Source organism: Spea bombifrons, chromosome 10 (assembly GCF_027358695.1).
Source record: "Spea bombifrons isolate aSpeBom1 chromosome 10, aSpeBom1.2.pri, whole genome shotgun sequence".
Lineage (NCBI taxonomy): Eukaryota > Metazoa > Chordata > Amphibia > Anura > Pelobatidae > Spea > Spea bombifrons.
In genome coordinates, this window is record NC_071096.1 from 29094630 (window position 1) to 29110883 (window position 16254).

The 16254-nt window shown below is 41.1% G+C and overlaps 1 long non-coding RNA gene across 1 annotated transcript; it reads left to right on the top strand.

The window, feature by feature from the left end:
• The first annotated feature begins 628 nt into the window (after nucleotides 1-628).
• Nucleotides 629-13425, top strand: LOC128467875 (uncharacterized). The gene is made up of 3 exons (XR_008345766.1): nucleotides 629-811; nucleotides 9881-9948; nucleotides 13341-13425. It is a non-coding gene; the product is annotated as an uncharacterized LOC128467875 (long non-coding RNA).
• The last annotated feature ends 2829 nt before the right edge of the window (nucleotides 13426-16254 follow it).

Sequence of the window (16254 nt, forward strand, 5' to 3'; positions counted from 1 at the left end):
AAGATCACAGAGAACCCTGTCCTGAGGGAAACAATTGGCTCCGGTGATGGGGGCGAATATTCCTGCACGGCAGAACTGATGAGCAAAGTTCCTGTGAGCCTCTTCACTTACAACGTTACAGTTCTTCCAAGTCAGCAGAAGCCAACTGCCAACCAGCCCGTTACTGTTCATCTGGATAAGAAGGTTATATTCATTATTGTGATTATTGGTACTGTTGGCAGCTCTTTGTTGAAGATACTCGCCATCATCCTGAAGAAAGTCCACGACAAAAAACTAAAGGCGTCTGAGGAAAACGTATAGATGATGTCCTAGGGGCTCCTAGGAATTTGAAAAACATCTATGTGGAAGAGCGCCTTTAAAATAAATATCAACCACCTTTCTGAGTAACCAACTAACATTGTGTTGGTTAGAATAAAAATTCATTTGATTTATGACCTTTAACATGTTTAGTCGAGTTTTGTCAGAAATATAACCATTTCAAATTCATAGATTGTTTTATAGGTTGTGTACATTTAAATACACTTTATCATCTGCTGTGTTTCTGTTCAGTGTCTCTAGCTGCTTTAATAGACAAACACTGATTCATTATTTCACAAACTCGGAAGTGTCCTTGATATCGAGCAAACCAAAAAGCCTTCTTTACACTGCGCCGCTGATATGCCGACTGATCTATAGGAGCAGCCATATCCCTTCTTGGGAAGATACTGATTGGAATAATAATTGTCTAATTCATTGTATTGCTTCCTAATACAAGCTACGTTTTACTATCCTGTTTTTCCATATTCCATCGAGGTCAAGGTGGACTTTTCAGGTAGGAAAATACAGTAGCATAAAAACACAAACTGGTGAACATGTATTGTGGTGACGGCAAATAACAAATCTATGTATTTGACGGCAAATGTGGCATTATCTATGTAATTTAATGTATCTGTGGTTTGTAATAGGTGGGCAAAGCTATCAGAGAATTTAGACGGCAAAAACATTATGGCGTAGAACAATATGAAATAAAAACGGGAGCTTTAACAACCATCTATTAAAACAAGAATGCTTTTGCATTTTTCATTTGAAACCCCTTTACTAGGTATTTAATACCTTCTTTAATCCATAAATCTGTAACCACTTAAGTATAGCAACCACCCAATACAGCCAAACAACGTTGTTTAATAGTGTAGAGTTTGGATTTTTTCAGGAATATATAGAATGTAAGTAAATGTCCACCAATCATCATGGCTGGGACTTGATGTCGATGAGAAAATGGTCTTTAAAACGTCTGAACAGAATGGGTAAATACCTATCCATAATAGGAGAAAATGCGTTGTAGTAAGGATAACAAAAATGTTGGAAGTTCCCGAAATATAAACTGGCACAGAGATTTCACAGTCTCAATATTTACACTGGGCCATATTTATAAAGAGCAATTGTTGACCACATCACTATTAATAATTGCCATCTTAATATGGATAATTGTCTGACATATTGTGCAGATTACAAACTTTATAAGCCCTGTGAAACAGCTTTTGTGAGTCCTACTAAGCTTATTGTAAGTTCCAGTACAGAAAACTACTCTGGTAACAAAAATATCGAAACAAACTTGATATGTAACATGTCTGTTCCGATAACGTCTAAAGTGGCTTTACATGAGATGTCTGTTGTCCACAGCATAGTAGCTTATGTTTCACATTCCCATCTGACATCATAGCAGATGGCAATTTGGCCAGAAGCCATCCATCAAGAGCCAGAATTTGAAGGTGGCTGAGAATCAGATTTTCCCGACTCCCCTTATTTTAAATCACTTAACAATAAGCTGGCTACTGAATGTTAAATCTTGTAGATTACATTTTCAGTTTGTTTCCAATTATGGTGCCTAGAAATGAAATGAAAGGCAAATATCAATATGTTTCCTTTGCTGTTTATCTTAAGCGGTTGGCCAAGTCATGACCACGTAGAAGCTTCTTAGGAGTTGCTTGCTACCACCTTAACGTAAAGTGTAGAAGCTATAAGTCGGATTTCCCCAGGAACATAAATAGTCTGGCAATTGCCTTTTCTCTTTCTGGAAGCTCTGATTAACAGAAACCCAGACAATTCACAAGTCTGTGGATTTCAACAGGGAAATGTCCATTGGATTGTTCACGTGGGGTCACTTTGGATAACGATGAAAATTTCTCAGACTTGTCATATCTGGTTATTGACTAACTTGTTGACAAGACATTTCTGTCCAACAAGATTCAACACTTGAAGGAACTTTTTTAAATTCTGCCAATTCTATGAAACTTGACATGTGCCAAAGCCTGTTTAGTTTTCCAGAACATGAGCTTCAGAGCTCAATCCACATTCACATTAATGGGAAAATTAGTTGATGGAAAAATCCTCTTCTTAGTCAACTGCTCGTCTTACTGTTCCCTAGAGGTCCTCTTCTCTGGAAACCCAATGTGACTTGATTCCACATCTAGTTTAGATGATCTGGTCGATGAAGCCAGGAAAATACGTTTCTGATTGTAATTATTATTTTTTAATGATGCAGATAAATACTTATAAGGAATCGATAGATCATACGACGTGTAAATATGCTTTCAGAAGACAATTGTGAGTGGGAAACTGTTACCAATGCTCTTGATGATTACAAATAAACATGCATTGTGATCTACACCTCCATGTACAGAATAGTCAGAATATTCAGATTTCAGCGATTTACCTTTGGCACACATCCCCTGCGTTCTTTGATAAAGGTTAAACAAACCACGACTTGCTTGGTTACAGTTTATCCATTTGCAAACACATACTTAATCGAATGGTGTTTAGGAGAGAATTTTTAGTTGGCAGAGAGGAATGTTGTACTTTAATTTATTTTATCCTTCGTATTGTTTGTTATACCTATAGACCCCCTCTATTACCTCTATTGGATTGAGATAATTTAGTAAATGGGGCGGAAGCCATAAGTGTTCTGGTGGTTTAGCTCAATGATCAGGAATAGAGGAGGCTATGACGCGTGTCGTTATAGGACACACTAAATAGGTTTGGTGGCGTGCGGGGCTGTTATATATTCAAGAGATACATGTTATTTGTATAGTTGTAGTTTAAAATCCCATTGATGACAATATGTGCTCAGCATTCATATTGCTCCAATCCCCTCATAGATGAGGATAACTTGACAGACACTGAGGAGTAGACTGTTGGCTAAATGTCTTGTTTTAATTACTATTGCAGTGTAATTTAATTGAGAGGGAAGCAAGATGAGGCAGCCCTGCAGGACAACATTGTAAGAATGAAAATAATAAGGGGCTTTAATCCTTTATGGGATAGCTTGAAGTCTGCTTGAGATAAGATGACACCATAGACCCTGTTAGGTTTGAGGTATTTAACCCTTATGAAAAATTACTGCAGTTTTCCTGCAGTATTACTGCACATTTACTGCGCTTTTCCTGCAGTATTACTGTACTTTTTTTTTATATTGCAAACCTACAGTTGTACTTCAATGTACTGCAACTTTATTGCATTTGTACTCCCTTACAAAAATAACTGCAGAACAACTGCAGTACAGTGAAGTACAAATGCGGTAAAACTGCAGTAAAAGTGCAGTATTGCAGTTTTTTCATGTCCAAAAAACTGCAGTATTTTTTTGTAAGGGAATCGTTGATGGCAGATCAAGTGGAGCATGGTGGTTCGTATAGGTATTGAAACTCCATATCAACAGATCCTATGCCCAGAGTGACGTGGCATATCTGTATGTAAACTTTGGAGAAAATATTAAGTATTAGTTTATTGCCATCCTTTGATAACGAAGTATGGGAAAAAGTATGTTCACCTGCCACAATGTGTCTTACTGTCTAGAATGTGTCACAGTGTGTCTTACTGCCTCCATGTGTCTTAATCCCCAATCAATGAATATAATAATTTCATCCAAAGCATCATCCTCTGCATTATATTTAACTTTTCCACCAGAAAACCCTATTGTTTAAACCAAAACGACACCCTTTCTCCTTCCAGCTCACATCTTGGCGGGAAAATATGGATACAATATACCCCCTGTTAGCATTCATATTAATAGTTCATTGTTTGCTCAATTTAACAAAATGATCATCTAATCATCCTTGGCTCGACATTTGGATGGAAAATGCAGACAGTGGAGCAAAGCCAGCAGAAGGAGGCACTCTCCAAAAAATAGCCCTGGTGGGTCCATTAGGCGGTGAAATGCAACAAGGACGGCCTGTACACCATTACTTCCTGACGGCCGGCTCATTCCCATTCTCAAAAAGACAAAGAGTGTTTTATTCTGCGTACACAAAAAGATCTAATTTATGATGGACAAGTGGCGGAGTTTTAAGTCTGGCAGAAAATTGAGGAGATATTTAATAAACAATGCCCGTCAGTTTTTGTTCTTCCACATGCCAGAGAAGCTGCATCACTAACCAAATGCTAAATTATTCACCGACTAATCTAGAGACAAGTGTTCAAAATAAATAAGAAAGCCTAGTTTCCAAAACAGCAGGATGATGACAGCCTTATGAGAAATATAATCTGAGGGCTTCTGGTAGATATGTGGATCCAACAAATGCTAATTAGGTTAATTTATTACAAATAATCTCCTGTATATTTCAAAGATAGCAATGATTTGTTTTGTTATTGACGGTAAATGTAGTTACTAATTTCTAAAGAATGACCTTATATTTTTCTTCTCCTTCTTGTACTTTTTTGGTGTTAAGCGCTCTTATCTTGTTAGGCCAGGTCTTTGTTCTGCTCCGGTGAGGTGGCTTGTTCAGGGTTCTGTGGGCTCCACCATAATAACAGCTCCTTTAGAAGTGCTTTTGGGGTAAAAATAAGGTTATACATCTCTGTTCTTATGATAAGAAAGGAATTCTCTCTTCTAATGGTTCCTTAAATACACCATACAGATATAGTATCTATGATAGATTAGTTAAGGACAAAGGAGTTGCTTTTGGAATTTGGGTTAAATGTTCCATAGCTAGGAAGTAGACTTGGGATTTCTCACTCTCCCCAATAGAGATACTTTGGGTGGCGGGTGAATTCATTAATAATCTTTAAAAAGTTTATTAACCCAATTTTTTCCACCGAGCACATAGAAGCTTATCATGATCAATCTAATATAATAATAATAATAATAATAATAATAAAAACATTTTAAATCCTAAATCATGTCAACCCTTCCAAATTGATTGGTAGTCCAAAGGCTTATTTTTGTTGGATAAATAATAGCAAAATTAAAGAGATTGTAATGCTCTGTTGTGCACATGCCATTGTATTCCACTAGATGGTGATGTCAGATTTAATACTGGGCCTGAAAGCTGAGACATCCTTTAACATGAAATCCAGCAGGTTCACATCTGGGGAATTATAAAGTACCCAGTGATACATTGTTTCTGTTTTGAAAAATAACAATTCAATTACATTTTCAGATCTGTAGATCTGTAAGTTTGTAAATATTAAATGCAACTTTTGGCAACAGTTGGGTAAAATGTAATCTAGAACAATGAACTGTTAATATTGAATGTAATCTAGTATATTAACTGTTGACATGGTTTTTAAACATCTAATTTTAATCTCATTCAAGAAAACTATACCTGAAATCTACAATAACCTGAATTGTTGGGGTTTTTTTTTCATTTTTTATGTTTAAATTAAACTGAGTGATGGTAACATACTTTATGACAAGGCAGGCTTTTGGCGTAATGGGCTCGATTCAGTGAGCCATTTAAATGTTAATTGATGTTAACGGTGGGGAAAAAAGCATGGCTGCATGCCTAAAATCAAGTTTGCAGTTCAACATCCTGCACATCCCCAGAGAAATGTGTAACAATGGCCATTTCACCCCTTGAATGTCTGATTATTTTTACTGTGTGACTCTTTCTTTCCCTTTCAGATGCTTACTCGGAGTCTTAATAGGGTTTTGGGGGATGACGCTCAATTGAAATAACTATACCCAAGTTATTTAGGTATACATTTTAATAATCTCAGGCAAAGAGGGTTTTCAGCAATATGAACATTCACTTGTATGGGATACATGCCAGAAACCTTTTGACCATGGCGAAAATCTTCTTTACTTAAAAATTGTTGCTTTTGGATTAGTCTGTACAATAATAAAACTCAAATGAGGACAGGGAGCAATAAGTCTTTTCTCCAGATTTTCTATGAATTGATTGCCATTTAGTTGCTCAACACCCTTTTGAATTTCCTTTTTGTTTTAATATATTTTCAACGGTGCTGTTTGCTGTATAGAGGTTTTTCCATAAGGGAAAATCCAAAATGAAAGGTTTAAGTGCATATGAGTTATGTTCCAAGTTATACTCCAAGACATAACTCATACAGAAGAACGTATGGCCATATCACAGACATGTCAGTTTACATAGAGAAAAAATGTTTATTCGATAAACCAGAAGTTTTCAGGAGAGTTGCAGGCTCCACTATTGACTTCATAATGGATTATGAAGATCCAACTAAATTGGCCCTGGATAACGCCAGTAGAACTATGCATTATAATGTTGTCCCATCCGTCGATGGTCATGATGTCTTTAGTAGAATATTTCCATGTTTCTGCAAATATTTTACTCTAGGACTTCTTCGGATATTTGATTCCTGATGACTGGTGTGTGAAAAAACTGAGGCATAGATCACTTGCCCTCTCCCTGATGTAGTTGTGGACCACCTGTGTGAGGTTGTAGAAGAAGTATTGCCATGGGAGATGTAGGGCAAGGGTAGAAATGGCTGCTGTTTTCTCATGGGGATTTTTTTACTATTTTTTCCAAAGTTTTGCCAAATATCAGCTTGGTTTAAAAGATACCTCTATGTATGGATCAAGAAAAACAAGTCCTACCTGTCCAACCATGATCATGAGTGGTGTCATCACACTGCACTCAATAACCTTAACTCTTTAAGTTTTACAGCCTAGAACTTGATTTTAAATTAATACATTTTGTCACCCTAAATATATCAATGATAACTTTAATGCTCTGTCATTAATTATGGTTTTATTTCCAAATACACTGAAATGTATACATTAAAAACAATTGCTTATCAAACCAATAAAGTATATAAATCCAGATCCTTTCTATCCATTTTAAGGTCTGTTCTAAAGACCTTGCAATACAAGCTCATTTTGATGTGAAACGTCCCAAGGGCCACATTCGCATTAAAGTTGTCAGCAATATTGTATTGAGGCCATAAAGTTTAATTTTCAAATAATATAGAAGCAGTATATATTTTTTTTTTCTAGATAAAATGTCTTCTGCAGGAAAATGTGTACTCGCTGTTATCTCTGAAATGAATTATCTGCACCGGGGAATTTGCAAGATGGGCCCAACCAATCAGAATTAATTTTATTAATGTTTGGGAACATCTTGCAACACAACATCGAGCCAATGCTACATTTTGGCAAAGAAATCAACCTTTTGTTTCTGTGTAAGATACGGTCTGTTCATCTCATTCAGCTGCTTCAGCATAACCCTGCACTATTTAGATGAAAAAGCACACAGATTATGAAGCGTAGGCATGGCGTGTCTCGGTGACCTTCTCTGTGTCAGAGAAAACCATGCTAGCAACGCTGGACCGTGTAGAGCTATTAGCTCTCGCGTTCGATATGTGGACATGAAAACGGTCACAATCATTTTTTGTCTGTTGCTGGAAAAATTCGCCATTACCTTTCCTGGGTCACCTGAGAGAAGATACAATGGGCCCCATTTACTGATTACACACACCCAAAACTTTTTCAATCTGGTCCAACGTTCTTTTATATTATTTAAACCACTTACTATTTAGTATTCCAGCTTTCAAAGCCTTTTTAAATTGTGGTTCCACATCTATCCACCATTGCTTTGGGAGAAACAGGGTCTGTAAACAGTATTTTCTCTGTGAACCATTCTGTGTTACTTCGGAGAACTTTCTACTCCTGGTGGTGAGTTGTCTTTTGGACAAGAGTGGATATATGTGTTGTCTGCCAAATGTGGTTTTGGCTATTGTAAAAATGGGCCATTTGCCTGGTCTTTCCTTCTGGGCTAAAAACTGGAAGTCCTACTTGGAGTATGTATATTTGTTTTATTGATGTTGGTTTTCACAGAGGATTTGCCTCAGTTTAACAAAATTAAGTTGAAGAAACTGTTTGGGTATGAAGGAAATAGAGTAGCATAGTGATAGTATGGTATTCATGTACGTGCAGATGCCCAATGGAGACGTGTGACCTCTGATGGTATTTGTCCAATATGAATCATGTCCCCCAGTTATAAAAGCAACAGACCATTTAATGGCCTTTAATAGAATTCCTGTTCGTCTGGGTCTGGGAAACAATTGCCCCACTGTTTGCAGAAATTCACCATTCAAAGGAAATGTCCATAAAATTCCTGCCCGGGTAGAGATGTCCTCCCATTATTAGCTTGTCTCACCGAACAGGGCCAGAGATGGATAGAATGGGTGCAGAGGGCTTCTGCCCCAAGCACAAAGATTCGCTTGAGGTTAATGATCAGAAAAAATGTACCCTGAATAATGGCTGCATGTAGCAAAACTCTACATACAGACTGGTTAATGACCAATGAATTAGTGCTGGGTCATATTCCCATGCCATTGGATCCAGCGAGACCCGCAGAATGAGGTAAGGCATGATCTCCCATGACTGGCTCCGAACAATGGCTGCTATTAATTAATGTTGTGTCCATGGGCATAGGAATAGCATTCTCCTCAATCCTGCCCCTGAATCTGTGTTTCTCTAAGCAGTTTGAGCCTCACGGTGAGCTGTAGTTTTTGCTGCTGGCATTCCCATGGTAACATTCAAATCTGGCACCAACAGGAGCAGAATCCTCGAGGCAGGTGAGATGGCTCGGTGAAGTGCAATCGCTCCACTGCCTGCTGCCTCTGTAAAAACATATATACGCTGTCAGAGAAAATGCATATCCATTCCCTTCCCACTAATCATACAAAGGCTGTTGGAACCATATGTCACCAATGAGAAGGGTTAACTAACACGGTGGGGCATCAAAATGGCTGCTTCCACATGTTATGCAGTAGGTTTTATAGTACTTGTGTATCTGTAATTTTTAAATTACGGATCCCCCCCCTCCAAGAAATCATGCAGGGGGACGGATAATGGAGAAATCCCACCAGAAAAATTAGGAATTATAGAATTCTAAACCATAAATCAGTGGTGGAACATCCAGGGTCGCGACTGCGGCCGGGCCCTGGAGTTCTGCCAGTCAGGGGGGGCCAAGGGGTGCCGAGCGGTCATTTTCAGCAACCACTCGGCATCCTTCTGTCTCCTCTGCTCCCTGCCGCCACCTGCCTTGGCGCTGCCCCAACTGCAGTGGTAGGAGCGTGAGGCGTCTGTCTCAGTGAAGCGCCGGCATATGACATCATATACTGGCGCTCAGCAGTGAAGCCGTGCGCACCGCGGCAGAGCAGCGAGACAGAGGCCTTGCGCTCCCACCACAGGACTTCAGCGCGGTAAGTGAAATACAAAGGGGGGGTAGGGAGTGGGTAGATAGTGAGAAGGGGGGGTAGGGAAAGGGTAGATAGTGAGAAGGGAGGGAGAGGGTAGATAGCCTGAGAAGGGGGGTAGATAGTGTGAGAGGGAGCAGATAGTGTGAGAAGGTGGAGAGGGGGTAGATAGTGTGAGAAGGGGGAGAGGGGGTAGATAGTGTGAGAAGGGGGTATAGGGGGTAGATAGTGTGAGAAGGGGGGGCAAAGGGGGGATAAAGTAAGAAAGGGGGGGTAGTAAGCATATTAAAATAAAGAGTGAGAATGAATGAATTAATATGTGGATGAATTGTGTGTTATTTATAGCTAACCCCTAGAAATAGTTATTTATAAATCATTATTTTTTCTATTGAAGGGAGGGATGCTTAATAAACAATGTTGATTAATGGTTGTCCTTTATATTTTGCAGAACCACACCATCAATGGCTGTGACGTGTGACTTTTTCCTATCCTGAATGCTGCATTGTTGAAGATAAAGTAAGTTGAAAAAGTTGACAGATATGATTCAATATGTTATTTTTTTGAAAAAAAAGTTGTATAAAAATCATGTTTTTTTGGGGGGGGGTTGGGGGGCCCTTAACAGATTCTCACACTGGGGCCCTGAGGCTTCTATTTACGCCCCTGCCATAAATTATAGGATTAGAGTGAGTGTCAGTCTATAATTTCTTGATCATAAGACCCATATGGCACAACAAATACAAAAAGCCAGAGGTGACCGCTTAAGAATCCCTGTATAGCCCATTAACCCAGTAACCCAGATAATCACGGAACATCCAGAACACATCCAGTTTCTACACTATGTAATGTATTGCCATTCTAGATCCCTTGAATACATATGGAAATCCTTTACCTATCCATAAAGACGAGTACAGATAACATTACTCTACTTTCAGGCTACAACCTGGGAGATGCCCATTATTTGATGTCTTCCGTTAGATCATAGCTATGCCAAATGGCATTCTTTCAAAAGAAGACTTAAGATTTGCAGGGCAATACTCCAAGTTCCTGTTCTGAGCTGATTAGGACAATGTAGTCACTAAGCACAAAATCCAGATGAAAATCCTTTTGTCCAAATGCTATTTCAGAATCTTTAGGTATGTAGTGGTGATACCTCACATAACTAGCAAGTGTTTCAAAAAAGAATATTCCAGACAGGATTTTCTTCTGTCGAGAAATTATCAGAGACATAGCAGAACGTACATTTTGTCCATTTAGGATAAAAACGTTCTTATTTCTAATAATGTTTTTATTCATCTAAATAGTAGAATGGGTGGTTTTTGGTTTGTATAGCACCATTAAAACCAACCAATCCCGCTCCCGGGATCAAAAATACCCTTATTATTACCCCACCCTAAAACACCACTTTTATTAACGTGTTTGTTAAAAGGTATAACCAAAAAATATGTTTAAAAACACCAGTGTCACCGGTCCTACCGTAAAAGGTATACGTCACTGTGACATGAGGTCTGGGCCTCTGATGAAGCTCTGAGGAGCGAAACATGTCAGGGGGGCTATTTGTCTGAGTTTTTAATAAGCCTGTGTCACTGGTCATAATTCAATTATTCTTGTTCTTAGGACTGCAGCCATGAACAGTATATATGATGTGATACTATTAGTGTTATACGACTGTGGGCATTTGCCCTCATGTCACAGTGACGTATACCTTTTACGGTAGGACTGGTGACACTGGTGTTTTTAAACATCTTTTTTTTGGTTATACCTTTTAACAAACACGTTAATAAAAGTGATGTTTTAGGGTGGGGTAATAATAAGGGTATTTTTGATCCCGGGAACGGGATTGGTTGTTTTTAGTTGTAACTTACCCTTGTGCCCGCTGGGGCGTTATTTTGGAATTGTATAGCACCATTATACTCCATAGTGTATCGCGTATCAATTTTGATTTGCAGAAGCAAAATGTGAAGAGGGCCCCGCTTAAATGAGCTTACAATCTTTAGCTCTGTCCTTCTTGGTGACAGTTGATGTCTACTAACGGACTGTGAAGATTATGAAAAAGTAGAATTTGAGATTAGACTGAAAGTCATGATACTCTTGTTATGTAAACATCACAGTAAAAAAAAAAACAGGATAAGGAAAGCGTATGAACTTTTATTATGTGTTTATCTTAAACCTTGTTTTGGACAGAGATGATAATGTTTGATAGCAAGATGCCAAGATGGATAAATACTTTCATGGGTCATACAAGGTAAAATGTGTAGCATCAATGACTCCTAAATACGTTGGAATCAGTCCATGGTACCATAAAGACTAACAACTGATACACAGACAAACGTTAGCGGTCGTTGGGCATTCGCTTTGTCCCAAATGCCATTGTGTTTGCATTCTGGATGTAGTCTAGTATGTTAATGGCAAGTGTGATCTCTAGTCTGACCCATGCAAGGACACTTTCATAGTCTTACATGCCCCAATATATCGGTAGAGATGCACGTGACTGGCAGGCAGGATTTGTGAGAACATCTCACCTTTAGCTTGCTAATAAATGTAATCTTTAATCTCTTAGAATTATAAATGATTGATATGAAGTGATAATGTTTACGACATAGTGTATTCACTACTACCCTTTAGAAGCCAGTAGATGTCCCTCTCAAACACCCTACCAGCTGAAAAATAGCGCCTTTCTGTTGGTGAAAGCAAGTAATCCAGAGGGTTATCATACATAAAGAACCCAAGCAAATTATTCATTGAGAAGTTTATACCTGATATGGGCTTTCAAGCAAATGTTTCAATAAGTGTTAAAGAATGCAAAGGTTGTGTCTTTAGTTCGAGGTGATACTTCTTATTGAGGCATCAAAGAAAATGGTGTAGAGTTAGATGACACTTCAGGACCTCAGATGTCACTTATTCATACGCTAAGCCGGTGGTTCTTATATTAGTCCCCGAGGTCCATTCATTGAATGGATTTAGAACTTAGTGGTGTATTGTGGTCTATTATTACTCATTTTTTTACATAATTACTTTTACTCATTACTTTTTACATAATAAGAAAAATCTAAGATTTGAGGATGTAGAATATTATTGGGTCTATTGCACGATTACCTTAAGTGCCAGCAAGACGACTAAGACATTGCAAAATAACGCGGCGCTCCACCCGCTGGCACAGAAGCATTTGTGATTACAATGAATATTATTGACAAAATATGTCACCTGATACGCAGTAATTCAGTTTACTTTCTTAGAAATTATTCACAGAAACGGCCAGGCTTACCATACTGCTTCACAAGGGAATAACAGTAAACAAATCGAACTCTCAAGTATAAATACATAATTTGATGACTGATAATAAAGCTTCACCTGCTTTGAGACTCGGCGAGATAAAGTTAGGATAGAAGGAGTAACCACAACATAAAGTAGACTGTTGTCCATGACCCACAACCGAGTAGGTGAGACTTACCTAGGAGACATCAAGTGTGCTAAAACTCTAATTATTGATGATTGAGGTAGGACATTTTGGAGTCGTAACCAGCAGTCTTTGGATCACAGAGAGTTACTGCTACCGCATATCAAAACACTGATCGTTTCACACAAGACTGGACCACTTCAATGCCGACAGCCACCTGGCCACGTAAATGCGGCTCACGTAGCATGTGGCAGATTACGTGACCGTGTTGGCCAGCGGCTCACCAGATATTTGCCCATCGTGCCAGACTGCATTAAATCAGCAATACTAAACTGTAATTTGTTTTTGTAATGTAAACAGCATACGATAAGTTATTACAAAATTCTGTTTTTGTAATTCAATTTATATTTAATTATTCATTTTGTTTCTAATGTTTGTGTTGCAATAGGTACACACAGCCGCCCCCTTAAAAATAGCGTTCTCATGAATAACAATGCCTTCTTTCTATTTTTAGGAAACTGTGATCCAAGTCACTTGGATGGAACAAGAGGAAGAATCTCATGGAAGTTTACTGCAACATATATACTCTCGATGAATATATAAGTAGTAAAAGAAGCTGCTGACGTCATTGACCTCTTTCTTCATGATGATCAGGACATGCTGTTAAGTTGCTTTTTCCGTCGAACAATGGTGTCCTCGATATCATCAACTTAACTTATGTCAATATTGTCGGAAATGGGATATATTTCGGTAAAAAGGGGATTCCAGGTGCCGACACACCTTCGTCTAGGGGTTAATAACTTAAATCCACGTAGCTCGAATAATTAGAAGAAAATGCTTCTTTGATAGGAAAATGGAGGGTATATAGAGTACCGATACATGACTGCCAAGTATTGGTTTATTTAAACGTAGAAATAAGACACCAGATTTTTTTTCCCTCTCTGTATTGATTCCTGAAACCATCACGATGGGGGAGAGACAATACTTAAAACAGCCATGTAACGTGATAACATTTGGGGGCTTTTCCAAAAGACCACACACAAAAAGAAAAAAAATCTGCCGGCAATGGTAAATAATCAATAGGTCAATATGTATAGTTGACCATGGCTCTCCAGGTCAACATCTGATAATACGATCTCTTCCTGGTAATGCTGTCCAAGGATTCTAAAACCTTAAATTAAAGGTCAGTTTAAGATTAAAATGTGTTACCTTCAGATGTCACAAATAGAACACAATAGAATGTTTGATGAGACAACTTTATTACAGTATTTGTTATCGATCCATCATATATATTGATGCCCACGGAGTCTGAATAGAATGGGGGCCTTGGCAGAGATGCAGAGCAGGGCTAGGTCAGTGGGTCAAAGAAAGTTCAGTGCATTAGGGGGTTCTGGGCTTTTTGTTGTGCCAGCTTACCCGGTATGTTTGTCTTCCCTCCTTGTGTGCTGGTTTTTCTCTTTTTGTCTCCTCTGCAGGTGCGTTGATGGATCCTGTGGTGGAACGGCTGCTGGAAGGTGTGCACGCGGCGGTGGAGCAGCGGTGAGCTGCCTGGCTGGAGGGTCAACTGGGACCAATCCTAGGCTTGCGGTCGAGGCCTCCACAGCGGGTGAGTCCCAGTGCCCCAGTTGGAAGAAGGGGTGAAGGTCCGGGAGCTGCCGGTGGCAGAAGGGAGCGGAGGAGCAATGCTCTGGCCTGTTCTGCTATGGGGTTTCCTCGCTGGGGGTGGTTCCCAAGGGGGAGGTGCGCAAGTTCAGGCTTATCCATCATTTGTCTTATCCGAAGGGGGGTTCGGTAAATGATGATATTGCCAAGGACGTGTGCTCTGTGTCTCATACCTCTTTCAATAAGGCGGTGGATTTGGTGCGGGATGCTGTACCAGGGAAGTTGCTGGGAAAGGCGGATGTGGAGTCCGCTTTCCGGCTGTTGCCAATTGACCCTGAGTGCCAGCATCTTTTGGGATGCTGGTTTGATGGAGCATTTTACGTGGACTTGTTCCTTCATATGGGTTGTTCGATTTCATGTGCTTATTTCGAGAAGTTCACAGGGATGCAGAGCAGGGCTAGGTCAGGGGGTCAAAGAAAGTGTGTTGGTTTTTCTCGTTTTGTCTCCTTTGCAGGTGCGGTAATGGATCCTGCGGTGGAACGGCTGCTGGATGGTGTGCGTGCAACGGTGGAGCAGAGGGGGAGCCGCCTGGCTGGAGAGTCCTGATGGGGAGCGACGTCCTGCATGGCAGAGGGCCGCGGCCTACGCAGCCTACACGGCAGCCAGCGTCCCTGACGAAGGTAGGGATGGAGAGCGGGTGCCGGTCAGGAGCAGGAGGAGCTGTACTAGCAGCCGAGTCATCGCTCCTGAAGAGGTCTAGGAGCAGCATGGGGAGGCAGCAGCAGCGGGACAGCCAAGCCCGGGAGGTGCTACGGCCTGCGAGGTCTGGAGGACGGCAGACGGCTGGTGATGCGGTCAGGCAAGTGCAGTCTTCTGCGGAGCTGAAGGAGTTGCAGGGGAGGCTTGCGGGGGGTTCTCCTTCTGGTGTGCGGTTGTTGAGGTCGAGGGGGTTAGGGTGGGACGATGTGCAGCCCCCAGAGACTTGTCGGCATTCCCCCTCCAGATGGGGGGGTAGGGGGTTCAGTCCCTGCTCTTCTGGGCAGGTTGTTTACGGCTCGCTAGGGGGGTCCAGATGGGTTAGTGGGGTTTCAAGCTCTCTGGAGGGTGTGCAGGGCTCGGATGGCGCCCCTTCTTTTACGGCGTGGGAGGGCCATAGGCCTGGCCACTCTGTGGAATGGGATTTACGCAGTTCTTCCTCGGGGTGTTCAGTGGGGGTCCCCTGTCTCAGATGTTAGGGTTAGGTAGCGGCAGTGTCACTGGTGGGTCGGCGGCGGTTGCTAGGCGTAGGCTTCCGGTGCAACAGGTGGTCTGCGGGGGTCGCGATGTCTGTTGTAGTCGGAGTGGTTCTCCTGAGCGTGGGTATTACCCCGGTTCGGTCTGTAGGGGGTCTTAGGTCTAGGCGGGGCTCTCAGGAGTCCTTTAGGTCCTGTCGGTCTGGTTAGGTTTCAGTGGCAGGTGTCGGTGATGCTGTTGGAGCGCCTCGGGGGTCAGGGCGGGGGTATGGTAGGTCTCGCTCTCGGTCCTGGGTTAGGTGTGGGGTACGGGAGACGTGGTCTCGATCAACAGGTGTATCCAGGGCACTTTCTCATTCCAGGTCTGGCTCGGAGGTGAGACGTCGGGATGACTCAAAGGCGCAGCTCAGGGAGCGGTTTTCTGCACGAAGCGGGGCAGCTTCTCCCGGGGTTTCGAGGCCAGCGGAGCAGGATGTCACAGCCCAGTGGTCCAGTATGGCCGCGGGCTCTGGTGGTGAGTACCCTGGTTTATGTGCTAGCGCTGGCTTGAGTGGGCAGGGGGATTTTGGCTCACTAGTAGGGTTGTTGGAGGGG